The sequence below is a fragment of the Cyanistes caeruleus genome, chromosome 13, assembly GCF_971803275.1.
Source record: "Cyanistes caeruleus chromosome 13, bCyaCae1.hap1.1, whole genome shotgun sequence".
Taxonomy (NCBI): domain Eukaryota; kingdom Metazoa; phylum Chordata; class Aves; order Passeriformes; family Paridae; genus Cyanistes; species Cyanistes caeruleus.
This window is the reverse complement of record NC_141713.1, coordinates 2,495,816-2,512,425: the sequence shown is the minus strand read 5'-3', so window position 1 is coordinate 2,512,425 and position 16,610 is coordinate 2,495,816. Positions and strand designations below refer to the sequence as shown.

Sequence of the window (16,610 nt, the reverse complement as noted above, 5' to 3'; positions counted from 1 at the left end):
GAGTTGTCTGATTGCAGCACCATCCAACCTCAACAGCTGGCAAAACCCTGCTCTTCACTTACAGCACCAGAAAGATTTCACCAGCTCGTGACACTCACAAACACAAAGTGTTAAATCACTGAAGCTGCTTAAGTGCAATAATTAATGATCTTACTGGCATTTATGTGTTAAGAAGCATAGAATTAGAATGGGACCTTTTGATGTTGGCTTTGAATGAGCACGAATGACTCCAGCAGAGCAGGTCTGAATTCCTCCTCAGGCAGGGCACGCAGCCCCATCAAGAGACTGCAGGCTTTCACACTCTACATCAGCTCTGTAGCACAGCTCTGGACTGTCTCAGCAGCATCCCACCCCTCCTATTCCTTCCTGTCCCCTCTGAAAAATGACAGTGATACCAATCACCTGCTCTACTGGCCCCGCATAAATTCCCTTGCAAATCTTGGCGTACTCCTTTGTAGATAGAGGGCTGTTCTCGGCTGGAGCTGTGCTGATGCAGGCCAGCTGGAGCTCTGTTCCATTAAGGGGTAGGTGTTACTGGGGTCTATGCTCAATACCTAGGAAACAGGCTTGGGAAATGAGGTTAGGCACACAGCGTGGTGCTGCACGTGAACTAGTAAAAAGAGCTTTACTTCTGCCTAGTTGCTGCAGCCCTGAGTGACTGCCTGATTACTCCATCTATATACAGTAAGGCTACACTGTAAATATGTCAGCGTGGTGTCAAACAGACCTCAGAAGTGCTAAGTACAAGGTGAGACTCTGGAATGTAAAAACAATCCCCATTTTTTGCTGATATCTGCTAAGTACATTGGCTAAATGTCTAAACTGTTATAGGCAAGAGTTTCAAAGTGACTGTCACTCAGCACAGCACATCTCAGGTGGATGCAACACAGCCCCACACTGGCCAGGAAAAAATCATCTGCAAAATTCACTATACCATTATCCCAATCATTTACAAAATCACAGCAGACACACCAGAAAACCTCCTGGATTTATTCTAAAACCTCTCTCCATAGGAAAGACTGCAGAGGCCCTTGAATCCCATGGAGCCAAACCACCCAAGCTAAAAAGCCCTGTAGACCTAAAATGCAGAGACATTTCCCAAACAAACACAAAGTAGGCTGAAACACCCACACTAAGCAAAACTCCATTAAACTCCTGACCCTCCTCATTAAGATAAATGAGGTCTGACTGTCACTTTAACTTGCCACCCTTTCACTTAAAGCTGAGAAGGAAGCAGATGCTTAATTAGCATCCCTCATGGGTGTTCACAGGTCTCAGTGTAAGGAGGAAGCAATCTGCTACTTCTTCCAAATCCTGGTGACATTCTCCATGCACCGACAGCAACGCACACTGCTGAAGTCCCTGGAGGAACAAAACTCCAGGTGTGAAACTCGGGCTTTGCTAGGAGCCCATCTCTCACCTCCCTGTCCCAAGGCAGCCCAAACCAAACACCTACAGCTAAAAGGTCCGTGTGGTCTCTCTAGCTGTGGGTGAAATTAAAGATTTGCTGCTTCTTAGCCAAGATAACTCATCCACTCCAGTTACAGACCCAAGAATGGAGTATTGTAAAGACAAAACCTCCATACAGTAAGAGATGTGCAGTAAAAATAACCCAAACAAATAAATAAGCAAAAACCCCCACCAAACCCCCAAAATCTGTTTTCAAAACTTTTTAAGTAACAAGGGTTTAAAGCACTCATTTGAGGACCAGCAGCTACAAGGTGACTCTGACACAAACCACAGAGCCCAAACAACAAATGATGTATATACAACAAGTGGAAAGCTTCAGACTCTTCTCAATCCTACAAAGACAACTTGGATTTAACACACTCATGAGTTTCCCTGGGAACCTGCATCTTCCAGTGCTACTCACCCAAATCTCAGGAAGGAATTACTACAAGGAGCACTAAGAAGAAATAAGAAATCCCCAAGGCACCAAGACTGTCTAAATAAATCACCTTTTGAGGAGCAATTCAGCCATTCTTGTTCCCACCTGACAAGACACTCAGTGACTTCACTCTCCAGTGAAAACACAGCAAGTCTCCAAGTCAGAAAGAGCAACAGATTAGACTCCTTAGGAAAAAGATAAAATGGACTACTGGCTGTTAAAGAGTCCTTGATTTGAGGAGGATGGGATTGCAGTTCAATTTTATCAGCTGCTCAATAGGTACATTTAGTGAAACACATTTCTCAACTCAGAGAAGAATTAAATTGTGAGAAAACAAAGCACTTTGATATAGAAACACATGAGTGGATCAAAGTAGGATGAAGACCACTTTGACCTCTACAACACCATGGAAATTTGCAGCCAAATCCATTAAGAAGTCTACAAATACCCTGCATTAAAATCCCAAAAAGTCACCTTTAAGGATCAACCTCCCCCTTTATTTTCCATTAAAAACTCCTGGTTGTGTAAATTGGATTCAAATGAATGTATTTACATTTGCAGTAGGAACCTGAAGTCAGGCTGTCAAAATGTCACTCTGTCACTCATGTTTTCATCACACCCCGTCACAACACCGAGATGTTTCGCTCACCACCTCGACAGCCTCCTTGGACACAAGGGGATGAGTGGCAGGGAGGAAGGACGGCTGCTGGGAGGGTGTCTCGGAAGGATGCTCTAGTGGAAAAGTGTTATTTGCCTGTGAATTCTGGCACGCCGGGCTCTTATTGTCGTTGGCTTTCAGCCAAGCACTGCCAGGACACAAAAAGTCAATTTATGTCGGGATTTTCATTGACTCACTACTGCTCGTTCCTCGTGTTTTTGGGGCAGCTTATTATGGAAGCTGGCACTGGTTAAAAGAATACCTACTTTTCACGTAAGTATTCATCCTAATTAACAGCATGACAGGATAGAGAGTAAATTACAGCAGGACAGGATTGTCTTCACTATGAAAAATAGTGTGTTATTAATCTGGGACAATCTATTGTATGTCAAGGATTACATGATTCCTCTCATCTTCATTAAAAAAAAAAAAGCCCCTGGGGAAAAAACCAATTCTCTAAAATCAAACAGTTTAGAGCCATAAAATCCCACTCTTCTACATGAAGTTTCTGAAGGCAGTAAAAATCTCCAGAATGAAAATAAATCCCAAGTAGGACCAAGATTTACTACTTGAGGCTCAGCATTCAAGGGAAAGCATCACTAAGTTATGACTTTCTGTTCTGTAATAGGATGCTCATGGTACCCTGGATATGAGGATATTTTCATCAGTCCCTATCCAAAAATAGAGCAATGACGAAGAATCTAACCCCATTTCTTCTGGTTTGTGCTCCCAGAAGAGTTCTTTCCAGGTTGTCTCCAGATCTTTTGGGTAGCAGCTCCCAAACATTTTGGAACCAACTTCAGAAAGCAAATCAGAGATGCACATGGGGTTTGAGACCAGCATTGAAGAGAAGACACTCACACAACCTAAGGGCAGAAACTCACCTCTTTTTTGGCTACTACTTGACAGACATTCCTGCAGGAAGAAACATCCAATTGCTTCCTCTCAGGACCTTGGTTTCACTTTTCTTCAGGAAAAATACCACCAATGCCAGAATTGCTTGAATAGGGTAAGGTTTTTCAGCTTCTGCCTAGTTGCTTACCATGCCAGAGCAGTCTGCTAGCCTTCCTGGGCCCTATGCTGGGAAGAAAAGCTGGAAAACAGGATGTTTACAGTATCCAAATCCAGGACACAACACAAATTATCTCTTAGGAATCACCTCTTAAGCCCAGGTTCTGGTTTTTAAACATAGCTGCTCCCAGTCAAGAGATGGAAGCACAACCCATGTACCAGAATATTCCATGTTTAACTAATAATTATTAAAAAATAAAAAATACTTATTTTTAATACCCCTATGTTGCTCTTTTATCTGAACCAGCTGTTTTGGATCCTGTCAGAATCAGGAGCTTGCATTAACCAGAGCTGATGTACTAACCCATCAATTCTGCACTCCTCTGAGATGTTGCATTCAAGCTCATTATCCAAAGCCTAAATTGCCAGGAATTAGATACCTTCACTCTGCATATCAGCAGGAAAAGGGGGAAGAAAAAAAAAAAATCAAATACAATTTACAAGCCCACAATCTAATTAGAAGAAAAACTTCCAGTCCTGAAGCGTTTGTCAGTTTTTCATCCTGCAAAATGCATACTAATCCCCTCTCCCTGCCTGCTGCCTGGGATTGCCATTACTCCGCTTCCACAACATGCCAGGAATGATCAGCATTAGGCCTTCCTAATGTGTCTCTGAAACAATAGCAATTACAGAGTCGTCCATTCATATCTAAAGGCTTACAGACTACAACTTCCCTCAGGAGGCTAAAGACATTTCATCGAAGCAATTATATTTATGTAGCATTAAAGTACTTTCTTTAAAGCCACAGGCAGTCACCTTTTTGCATTCGAAGCAGAGCGGTAACGAGGAGCCCTCTCACCCCATCCAAACTCCTCCAAGCATATTTTTTGCCTGTTTAAAGATTGCTAACACACACACACACACACACACACCTTGGGGGTTTTGCTGCCTTATTTTTAATGTTATTACACTCCTTTCCCCAAGGGATCTGACATGCAGATTGGAGCCTATTTACATGACAAGGGACCAGAATGGAAGAAGCTCATCAGTTTATTCAGCTTTCCCAGCTCTCATCATGTCATCAAGGACCTTCTGATGTCTGGCAATGCCGTGAAGCCCCAACTTCCAGGATTTCACAGTTCTGTCAACCTTAGCTCTCGTTATGCTAAAAGCGAGATGTTTTCAAGCTTCTTCTTTTCTCACGAATCACAAATGCTGGGAACATTTTTTAAGTGCATCAGCTAAAAGTCAATAGGCGACCTAAAGGAAATAATAATTTCTTATTTTTTAATACCAAGAACCCAGAGCAAGTGTTATGATTTTGGGAGTGAAGAGACAGCTCAGGATTTTAACACTGAAAGCTGTCAATACGGAACATCATTTATTTTCCACTCTTCCACCTCACTTCTCCTACAGGAAGCAAAGCAGCTCCCTAGAAATATTCCACCTATGAATTTCACAGCATGCCTCACAAAATCAAAACGCAAAGCCTTGGCGTGACGTCTCAAATCTCTGCCATTCAACAGCTGATCATATTTTCCCTTTGAGCCGCACCAGCTGCACTCCACCGGCACGCCTGGCTCGCGCGGGGCTGCCCGCGGCAAGTTTGGCATCCCGGCTTGAAAAGACATTTCCTTCCAAGCAAAGGCTGTGCCTAGCTCTGGTACGCAGAGGGGGATTTTTTTAATGCTTGAAGCACTAATAAGAGGAAGGGATTCCTCGTGTTTGGCCAACGTTTTCTTGGATCTAGGCTCTCCACCTTCCTTCCTGAGCTCTTTGTGTCGGAGGGCAAAAGCCATCATGACTCCACACACGGGTGCTGCCCAGCTCGTGACCTCAGAAGGATCTCCCTGCAGCTCTCCTGTGCTTTTGGGATAGGGAAACCACCAGCCTGAATCTTGAAGCTGGCAGAGCACCTTGCAGGCCTGAAACCTCACTCCATCCCTGCTGTCTCCCTGGGTTCTGCTGCGGATGCCACAGGCGGGACCGGCTCCTGGCTGCTTTGCCACGCCGCAGCCAAGCGTTATCCTGGCCTAAGGATGAACTTGTTGCCATGGCAGGAGTCGAGGCATGCGTTGCGCTGCCGGCATGGCGGCGAGCGGCAGCTCGGAGCGCCGGCTGCTCCGCCACAACGGCTTTTTGTTGTTCCTTTCTCACAGTGTGCCCGTCCTCCCTCCGTGCTGGAGCAGCCTGGCAAAACCCAGCTGACCGTAAAGCACAGTAGCACTGTGGCTGTGGGCCCAACACTGCTTTTCTCTGCTGCAAACTCTGCCTCTTCCCTGCCTGCTGCAGGGCACAGCATGGGAATGCTGATCCCATGGCACAGGCGAGCGTCCCACTGCAAAGACAGGACATAAAGGGAAGTTTTGAGGCACGAGCTCTGTCAGATAGAGAAGATTTTAAAGGAGGGGAAATAGCATCACTCCAAAAGGAGGTTGTCCCCAGCTAATGCATTTCTTCACTGTTCCTGGAATGTTAGCACAGGACAGGCTTAGCCTGGCTGCCTTTTAAAACTCCCTTACAGCTTTGATTAGCCTTGCTAAAACTAAGGGCATCTTTCTTTCACACACTAATTAAGGACAGGCTCAGAAGAGGCTGGTATCCCTCATTGCTGCAGATTTTAACAAGAAGAAATACAAAGGTAGACTTAAAATTAAAAGCAATGCTCCTTCCTGAGCAGTGGTTTCAGTGCCTTGGAGATTACAAGCCAGCCCCGCTCTGCGTGTCAGCAAGCCTTTCCAAAATAATGAGCTTGCTTCCGTCCCAAGCAGCTCCTGTTGCACTGGAGAAATGAGCAGAAAGGTATTATGGGCTCACACTCACCAGATGGATGTCCTGCTTTGTTCTCCGCTTACTGAAAACCTTACACATACAGTTTGGATTATCTTCATTGTAATTCTAATCACCACCTCTCTGTTAGGGAAGGAGGGAGAAAGGGAGGGATCCTTGCCTCTGTCAGGAGAGCTAATTAAAAGTTGTGAGTCATCCAGACTTCTCCGCACGTTGGAAATGCTTTTGGAAGATCAGGTAATCTCTCATTCTTGGGAGAACCTAGTTAGTAAAAGAAAAATTAAGCAGGCTCCCCTTGGGCAGGGAGCTGTAGGAGAACAAATCCATTTTCCCCACGGGATGCAGCAGTGTGAATCATCGAGGTGCTTCAAACACATGCAAACCACTGTCTAAAGCAGAAAGGCTCGTACACGTTCCCCAGCACAGCAACACAAACACCTCCTATGCACCTACACCACGCTGGCTTTTAAAACTCCTTCTTTAAGAGGCTTTTACATATGAATATATTTGGTGCAGGGACTTCTGTTTTCCCACGAAAGAACTTCTGACCCCTCTGGCTGGTTCCTGGATGGCTGGGCACAAGCTCAAAGGTCTCAGAAAAGTCAGAGCCAGGAGGCTCATGAAAATCGACAGCTGGCAGTGGCGTGAGGTCCACGCAGCGCCCCAGCTCCTCAGCCCCTATTAGGAACAGAGCAATCAGCACCGAGCAGCCGCCCGGAGGCACCCGGCCTCCCCGGCCCCACTGCGGTGGGAAGGAGCTGCCTGGGCTGGTAACGAGCTCTGACAGCTTCAAGTGGGGTGAGGGCCCCCACACCAGCTTGGCAAGGACAGTGTGCAGGCCTTGGGCCCCCAAACCCAGTGGGGATGGGGAGATCTGGGGAGGACCAATGCCACCATCCCTAATTCCTAGAGATAAACAGGTACCTGAGATCAGTAGCAAGAACCAAGCTTCCCAAGGCACCCACCAGCACACTGCTTTAGCCAGTCAAGTCTGGGTCCTTTAAGTGGAGCACCCAGACTCTGTATTTAGGATTTTGACCAGTCCCTGTCATTTAGAGGTGGTGGGTGCCTGCAGAGCTTGTGAAGGTCTACAGCACCCATGGATGTCCCAAGGAACATCTTCTCTTTGGTCATGAAAAAAAAGCTTTAAAAAAGGATTATTTCTGCTGTCATCTTTCCAATGGCCAGTCCAGCATGTAGACTTTTTCTTCTCTTTCCCCTCCCTTTTCTTTGAGAGACAGTTCAAGCTGACCCCCTTGGGGCCCTGTCTCTTCTCCTGAGCATTAGGATCACTAATGAAAGATGCAGTCAGGACTTTCCCTCCCGCCCCTTTACATGTTGCCGTGGGAAACTGTGGTGAGCTGGACACGGATGCTGCTCTGATGAAATGAAGTGCCTTGGCAAGTGCCCTCACCTCAGACAGAGCTGCCTTGCTGGGGCCCAAAGGGATGTGACTGCACTGCTTGGCCATTCAGGGCAATGTCATCACAAGAGCCCAGGACAAGAGCAAACCTCTTGACTGAGGCAGAATGTCCTACTGCCCTCTGGGGAAGATTCTGAACTACAGGGAAAAATACATTTGTAGGCAAACACCACCAAATAACAAGGGAAAATAAGATGGACTGCTGCTTCCACCCGATCATTTTGTAGATTAGCTTGGTACCATAAATCAAATTCATTTAGGCTTTGCCTCATGGGAACCCCAAAGGCCCTGGAGAACCTCTTGGCAAAAGAATGCTCTAGCTGATGTTCCTACCTTTCTACCCAAGGCCCATGCAAACAAAAATAGACACAATTTTACCAAAGCCATCTGCAAACTAATTTTAACTGGCACAGACTGGGTACCTGGACATTTGCAACCAGCCCATCTGAAATACACATTAGCCCTGACTTTTTGTTGTATGTGAAGGCTTAGGAAGACTTGAATCACACTTTTTCAATCCTTAGTGAAACCATGAATCCAGCTTGTGTAGTCTTGGTTTTACTTGTCCTCCTTCCTGAATCCATGACACTCTCCTTGATGAAAGTTCACCGTGTCCCTTCTCTTTCTGACAGCTCCAAATCAGCGTTCCTCTGAGTCTCAGCAGAGAAAACACACACTCAGCAAACATACACTGCACTCCAAAGCCACCAGGCAACCTGGTTCCAAGATGAGCAAGGCAATTGAAGAAACACAAGCTCCTGCTCCTCGCCAAAAACATCTCACAGGGATCAGCCATGACTTGATCTGGCAGGTTTGCTGTCCCTGCCCCTCCCAGGCACAGCAGGCAGGAAAACTCTTGGTCTTTCCTTGATGAATAAGCACAGAAGAATCGATCAAATGCAGTGGAGTACAATGCTACAGCTGAAGTATGCACACACTGAACTTTTCTGCTACTGCCACTCATTTACACACCAGCAGCCTAAAACTATCTCTTTTGTACACCCAAATTGATCCTCACTCTTAATTAGTGCTCTCAGTTGCAGCAAAATTTCACTTGTTTCTTCCAAATGTGGCCTGATCCATTGTCCCTCTCCCTTGACCTGTGAAAATTAGTCATTGAGCTCAGTGACAGTGGTAAGTGCAAAATGCAGCATCAAAGGGACATAATGGGGCCTCTTAGGACTGACAAAAAAACACCATTAATCAAGGCATGCTCAAGAGGTGCCAGCTTACTGAGGCATGTGAGTGGCGCAGGAGTGTGGGCCCTTCCTCGGAAGGCGGGATGCAGACGGATGTGTGGGTGCAGGAGAACCCCCCCTGCCCCAAGAACTGCAGTCTGCCCCAGACACCCAAGCACTGCTGCTTCATGGGCAGACAGTCTCTGTTCTGTATGTCCCAGTCCCAAGCATTTGTACACCTGCTTTCCAACAGAGGTTATGGAGATGCACTTTTCCAGGCTGCTCCTTAGCTTGAAGAGCAGGAGTGGAACTCATCTTTAAAATGCTCTTTAAACTCTGTTTTAAGCGCACACCAGATCAGGAGGGAGATGTCAGCATCTGCTTTTCAAGAGCTAACACAAGAGTCTGCAGATTCACAGAGGTAAACATGACACTATCCATCCAGCAGCACCTTGCACTGACCCCCTTTCTGTGATCTCAGAACCAAGCTAAGGGGGAATACATAAACTGCACAAACAGACCAGAGAGGTGTGATGCTGGGGAATTAACCCAGGGATCAGGACCCAAGACACCTATGGACAAATCAGCACAGGTACAAAGATAGGGCAGCCCTGCAGTCAGTGAACCAGCAGCAGGGCAGCTGAAAGGGTAAGGGACCAATTTTAGTTGGTCTGAGAGAGAGTTTTAACATCAGAAAACCATAGTAAACAGGTAAATCTCTTCAAAATTCCAACCTCAGTAGCCAACAATGTGTTTAAACCCTCTCCTTCAAATCCATGTCATTAAACAGAATAACTTGGACTCAGCAAATCCAAATGACTCTCACTTTCAAGGTCGTGCATTCAGAAGCCCACAATGGAGAACAATGAGGTGGGGAAAAAGCCGAGGATCTTGACGCTGCATTCAGGAGGCCATCTGGTCTGGCCAGCACAGCCAGCGCTGGGAACGGGCAGCGTCGTGGGCTGAGATTTAATCTGAGCCACTTATTGGGTGACCTCAGGCGAATCGTTTGACCTCCTTTTGCCTCAGTCAACCCAACTGTAAAATTGGGTTTAAAGCAAGAACCTCTCTGAAAACCATATGCTGTGCCTAGGAGGAGTGGGAGCAGACTCCCCTCCCAGCAACAGGGCTGCCATGGTGGGTAGAGCCAAAACCAGAGAAGAAGAGGAGGTGCATAGGGCTCAGATCCAGCATCACTTGATGTCAGGAAGCTCTGGCTGATGTCTCTCCCAGGTCCCATCCTGCCCAGCTCTGGGAAAGCAGCTTTGGCACCTGTGCAGGGACTCACCCATAAGAAGGGATTTGTGAGGTCTGACCTCACTCATATCACTATTGTACCCAAAGGTCCCAAACATTCAAAGCAAGGTCCTCAAATCCTAATCTCAATGGCTACTTACTAGATCAAGAGCATTGATTGCTCTGGTCAAATGCCCTCCAGAATTGATTCCTACTCACAGTCTTGCCAATAAACAGTAGCAGAAAAGCAGCTCCTCTTTCACCTGGGCCCCAGCACTGTGCACTCCTTGGAGAGAAGCACAGATGAAACACCGTGGCCAGCTAACCTGGGTCCCTGATAAACACAAAACAGCAGCTTGCCCCCCACCAAGGTGTTCACAGGAATGTGCAAATCATGGCACTGACAGTAAACACATCCTGGCTTCAGAGAAGGGAAACTGAGGCACAGCAGGTGCATGGCTGTCACTGGCCACACCATAGCCAGCTGGGAACATGGTAAGGAAAAATAAGCGTGAAAGCCATATAGGCAGAGACCTACCTTTCTGCCTAAAATAATACAGGAGAGTTGCCCAATACTTTGAGGAGAGGCTGGAGCAGAGCAGCAGGCAGAGGGATGAGCAGGGTACAAGCACACAGGGCTGGGCACTGTGCTGTCTCCACAGTGACTGCCCATGCAGGTATCACAGAGCTTCTCCCCGTGTTAAAAAAGCAGCAGAGAACTGCCTCATACTGCAGGTGCAGGCTGCAGAGATGTCAGAACTTCCTCAGCTGTGCTCCAAGAGTTAATTGAGACAAATAACTCAACAGTGCTGCCATTAATGAAATTCTTCTGATATATTTCCCCTGAGCTTTCTATAAATGACTAAGTGACATTACTGCCTGCAGTGCAAACCCCCTATATGAGAGATAACGCTGCCGGAGCTAAGGTTGGCGCATCCACGTTAGAAGCCTTGGAAAGAAGTGCAGGATGATATTTAAATAACTATCACACTGCTAAGAAATGAGCAGCCAAAAGAAATATGGTCTTATAATATGCTCAAGTCTCAGGATGAATCCTGGCTGTTACATGCAGACGCTGAAATGCAGTGGGTGGTAAGTGACAAACTCTTTTAATCCTGCAAATCTACTGAAATTCCCAGTCAAATCTCTCCAATTCTCCCCAGTGACTCCTATATTTGTACATTTGTTTTGCAGCACACACAGGGCCAACTACTGCAACAGTACAGATGTGAGAGGCAGTGTCACGTGAACCAGCATGTCCTAGGGGCAGCCAAAAGAGCTGATGGAAGGAAATAACCCACTCACCCATCATATCCATCTCCTGGAAACCTCTCACAGTGTTTCTGCTTTACTTAATTTCTTTTGCCTTCCTTTTTTTCCTTTAGTAATTCCTCATGGGTGTTTTTCCCCTCTGAGACCAACTGCTGCAAGCCCAGAATTTGCTCTGGGCTTGCCATAAGCACTCAAAGCACAGACAATATAGAAACATCACTGGCATCAGGGCTGAGCCTTTCTGCTAAGCATTGGAGAAGAAAGGGCAATAAATACGAGCAGAGGCACATCATGGGGCAAAAAAATCTCATTTATGGATGAAGGAAACTTGGCACGTAACACCAAGAGTTAAACTGCAATAAAATTCAAATGACCATTAGCAAAAAAATTCCTGGGAGTAAAAGGAAGATGCCTCCAGAGCTGTAACTGACACCAGGGCAGACCTTTACCTTCAGCACATTCTGCACCAGTAAAACAAGGAGTCACAAAAGTATCCCACCTCCAACTGCAAAAACAAGTTAACTTGTCCTAAGCACAAGCCATAGGTAGGATTCTGCTGACAACACCAATATTGTACAAGCACAAGAGAAACAAACAGCAAACCCACGTGTTGAAGGTCTGCCTTGACGTTTTGAGCTGAGACTCTCAATCTTCATCCAAACAGTGGCATTGCCCAGGAAATACCTTGGTGACAACTTTGGTGCCACCTTATTTAAGCCTTAATTTAAAATGCTAACTTCATAATGAGTGGAACAAAACTGTGTAAAAACATTTCCCACTCTAATCCTGGTTTGATCCCCCCCAGTATGGCCTTCTTTTGTAATTACATCCCTTTGTGATCTCACTCTAATGCCTTGTATTGTGACCCATAAAATAATCAGCCCCCTTTGTCTCTCCCTAATCCTTTTAGACTTCCTTCTTGTCTCTACACTCTTATAAATGCTGCCATTATTTGGGCTCAGCAGCTCTTCCCACCACCCCAGAGCCTGGAAAGGGGGCTGCAGGTTAAACCCTGAATATATTCTGTGCAGAGGAGCTGAAACGATGGGAAGATCTTTGCTGCTTTAAAATCCCTGTGATTCCCTATCCCCTCCCCTAGCCACACAACTTATTAGGGAAACCAACTTGCAAGTTTGCACCAGCCCTCCCCACTTCTCTGTCTTGCTGATGACCTGAAGAACCTTTGGCCTCGAGGTCACAGTGGCCAATGTATTTGTGGGGACAGCATGCTTGTCCCCAGGCTGGGCAAGGGGAGTTGCTGCTGCTGTCTGCAGGGATCAATGCAGAGAGGAGTCACAACATCTGCCTTGCCCAGGCTATCAATCCTGCCCTCCTGCTGGCAGGGTAAGTGCCATGGACAGCCACACACAGTGGGATGGAGGAGTAGAATTTGGGATAGGATGCAGAACGAAAGGGGGTCAGGAAGAAGAGAAGGGCACAGGGATGTGTGCTGCTATGCTTAACTACAAACCAGTCCACCCTGCAGCAAGACATAGTGAAGAAAATGTCTTTACAAGCTCAGATCTGTCCAGAGTTATTATCAGGTCCTACAGTACTTCAAATACTGGGCAGGTCCAATTCACCAAACTTCAAGAAATCACTTTGGCTCTAAATTGCACCATTGACTTAATTCCCCTCTTTCCTTTTTTTATTTTTTTTTTTTTTTTTCTTCTAAAGCATCAGATCAAACAGGGAAAATTGCTACTCTCAGGCTGGATACGTGCAGAGCCCGACTCGATACCCAGTTTGATGGTGATTTCCAATTAGTGGTAACTGCTTGTTATTGAGTGATATAATCAATGGGTCTTACTCCACTGGCTGGGCTGTGATTTATGATGATGTGGAGCCAGGTCCATCAAATTACAGCATTGGCAAAAAAGGCTGGAAATGCCACGAGATGACACGATCAGAGCAAATGAGGCCAAGTTAAGCAAAGAGTGGTGATGAGAAGAAAGGTGGCTGCATTCTGGAGAGGCCACCCTCCTGAGGAGTGGACTGTGGATGTTACAATTGCTCAGAAGGTACCTTCAGCCACAGAGAGCCAAAGCATGTTCAGCTTCTGGCTGCACAGGAGAACTCCAGCTCCTCAGAGACCTGTGAAAACACGGCCAAGTGGTGCCTCCAGAGAACACTGACTATGAAACTGATTTTAATTAAGACAGCTCGGAGTCATGCAAAACTATGAAACTGTCACTGGGAGACAGAAAAGATCTGTATTCAATAACCTGTTGAGATTATAAAAACATGTTGCATTCCACAACCTTTTAAACTAACACACCAGGGTTTGAACAGACAGAAACAGCAACTGAAAGAATTCCAGCCGGGGTGTTAGGCAGAGGATAGAAATGCTGAGGGCCTCCCCACTCAGCTCAGTCACACATAGGCTTCTTGCACACTTCTGCTTTTTTAAAAGAAAGTTTCACTTCAAAAATATTACCAATGTTTTTGCTGCCTGACCAGCCAGTCCACAAACCAGCCAAGGTCTGCCTCCTTCCACTGAGTATCTTGGATTAATAATGGCAAAATACAGAAACCCCAGGTTTAATGAAATAAATTTAATGAGTTAATTTTTAGGAGGAAGGGTTTAAGATGCACCCGCTTGGTGAGGAAATTGCCAGCACCTTGAGCCCATCAGGGCCGCACGCGCAGCGGCTGAGAGCAGCATATTCTTCCAGTTAAATTTTACTCAATGCCAAGTGTTGAAGTAAATTTGAAACATAAAAATATGATATCCAGCCCACATTTCCTGAATGCAAATATGTACATTCCTCTGAGCCAAGAAGATTATATTCCAAGCAATAATACAAAGCCAGGGTCTGTAACAGTGATACGAGACTAACAGCCTGCCTTTGAAGACAGCGAAAAGTGCAACAGAGCTCTCGAGGGGCTCCGCTCTGTCAGATCTCTTTTATTCCTCAGTAGCACGGCCTTGATCAACTTTCAAGATTTTTGTTTGTGAAAGGTTTTTATTTCTCCTTTGCTTTTGTGTTCAGATGTCAGGCTCAGAGGGAAGAAGAGATCAGCACTGGGATGAGGTTTTACCCACCGGCAGTATTTACTCAGCTCCGCAAAGGTCTGCTTAGCACTTGGGTTTTTTTCCCTTCCAGGCTGCCAGCACCCATTCCTTCAATGCAAAGGTCCCTAAAATGGGGATAATTACCCTTCTCCTTTGACTTGCTGATTGGGACTTGGAGCAAGGAAAATCACTATCTCTTGTGTGTAACCACCCTGAGACTTGGGGGCTCAGGGTACAACTGTGATTCATTCTCAGGAGATTTCATCAGCGATTAAACAGAGTCCTAAGTGCAAGTGTGTGTTCCTGCGGCTCAGGCACAGCGGGGGAGCTTGCCCTGAGCAGCAGGTTACATTTGCCCACAACATCATGTTCTATTCCCATTATCTGCAGACACCTGTGGCATCAAGGCCAGGGGGGCCCTGTATTTATGCTGGTTTCACCCAGACCTCTTCTCAGGGCTGGCAACAAACCAAGCCTGAAGCCAGAATTGAGCCCAGAGCATTTTCAACACGATCCCTTTTTCATTTTGATTCATGTGAAACTACGGCTACAAAAGGAAATGCTATTCAGGGGACACACAGCACATCACATACATATTGATGCAGAAGCCAAGATAACAGTGTTTATTGACAATCCACAATCTCAAAGGTAATTCCTCTGGCTCTCATGTCTCCAGTTTACAGGTCCAAGAAGTTTGGCATTGTGCTCGTGCATGAGTCGGCTTCCAGCTCATAAATGCCAGAGCCATTCACCAAAAGTGCTCCAAGGTTTAGCACCACAAGACTGACAAGTTTGAGATCCAGCTGCTAATCTGGCATGGCCCCAAAGCCCTTGGCTCCTGGACAATGTCACTTCTTACACTCCTGAAAAGCTAGGTTTGCAGATGGCCACTTCATGCACTCGGGAATTGTTATACACGAGGGCTGGAGTGTTCCCTTGGTGGGCTGCCAGCCGGCCCTGGCACTGCAGGGAGCAGGCGGCAGCGTTCCAAAAGGCCCCCCAGTTTGGGAAATGCAGACAAGACCTCAGCCCCAGACCTTGCCTTAGACTTTTCCTGCTTTGTATCAAAAAATCACCAAAAAAATATTTGCAATTGCAATGGAACCATTCGTTAGTGGCTTGCACAGAAAGAAGAGCAGTAACTGTCTCCCAGACAAGCTGAAGAACCCTTCAGCAAAACTTAACAAACCAGTGCTATGTCAGGTCTTGCAGCCATACCCGTCCTCACACTCACACAGAAACTACATCCAGCAGCAACTTCTGGCTGAATGCAAAAAGGATCAGTGGCTGCACTCCCAGAGTCCCCAGACAGTCTGTGGGAAAAGCAGGCCAACAACACAACAGGGACAGAAGCCACCATGCACCCCCCAGCTCTGCCATCAGTCCTGGGACAAAGACCAACCTGCAACCAGAGGTGACAAGGGAGAACCAGGGGATCCAACAGAACCAACCGCTCTGGTCAGGGCAAAGCAGCAGGCTAATGTCAGGGAGCGTGCAGAGCTGGAGTCACAGCCTGCCCTGGAATTCTTCCTCCCCCACCTTTAAATTTCATTCCCTCACTGGCATTTTCATCTCTCTCCTCCTCCAGGCTCCCCCATCAGACAATCTGTCTGGTGTTGTTAGCCTTGCCCCCAAAGGCACTGCCACGTCGGGTAGTAAATAAGACCTTGCTGCCTCTACACTGCCAGCATTAAATAACAAAATGAAAGATACCATGACCTTCAGGAGGTCTCTGCCTATGGTTTGGGAAGTGCTGCTTGCCAAGCAGAGCCCAGCTGTGCTGCACAGCAAAGAGGTGTCCAAACTCACTGCAGGAGATACACAAACCACAGACTACTTCACCACATGATTTTAATGTAACTTACAACTCCAACACAGAGAATTTGCTGTTAGAAAGTAGTTTTTAGTTTTCTACCCAAGAAAGCTGATGAGCTCTCCTTTCACAATTGGGCAGCTACACAGATAAGATGCCAGCCAGATTTCAACACCAGCTCCAGGGTTTTTCCTCTCTTCCCTCTCTTTAATCCCCCCTCCATGAAAACCCAGCACCCACCACGCTGCCCTCCTGCTTCCCAACAAAGCCAGTGCCGTTTGTGGGGTAGCCCTGTGAGGAGGGGGTGGGACAGTGCCTGTACTTA

At 46.6% G+C, this 16,610-nt stretch overlaps 1 protein-coding gene across 1 annotated transcript in view; it reads right to left on the bottom strand.

The window, feature by feature from the left end:
- Positions 1–16,610, bottom strand: part of IGDCC3 (immunoglobulin superfamily DCC subclass member 3) — a 96,189-nt gene that overhangs the window by 68,993 nt on the left and 10,586 nt on the right. The window lies entirely within an intron of this gene.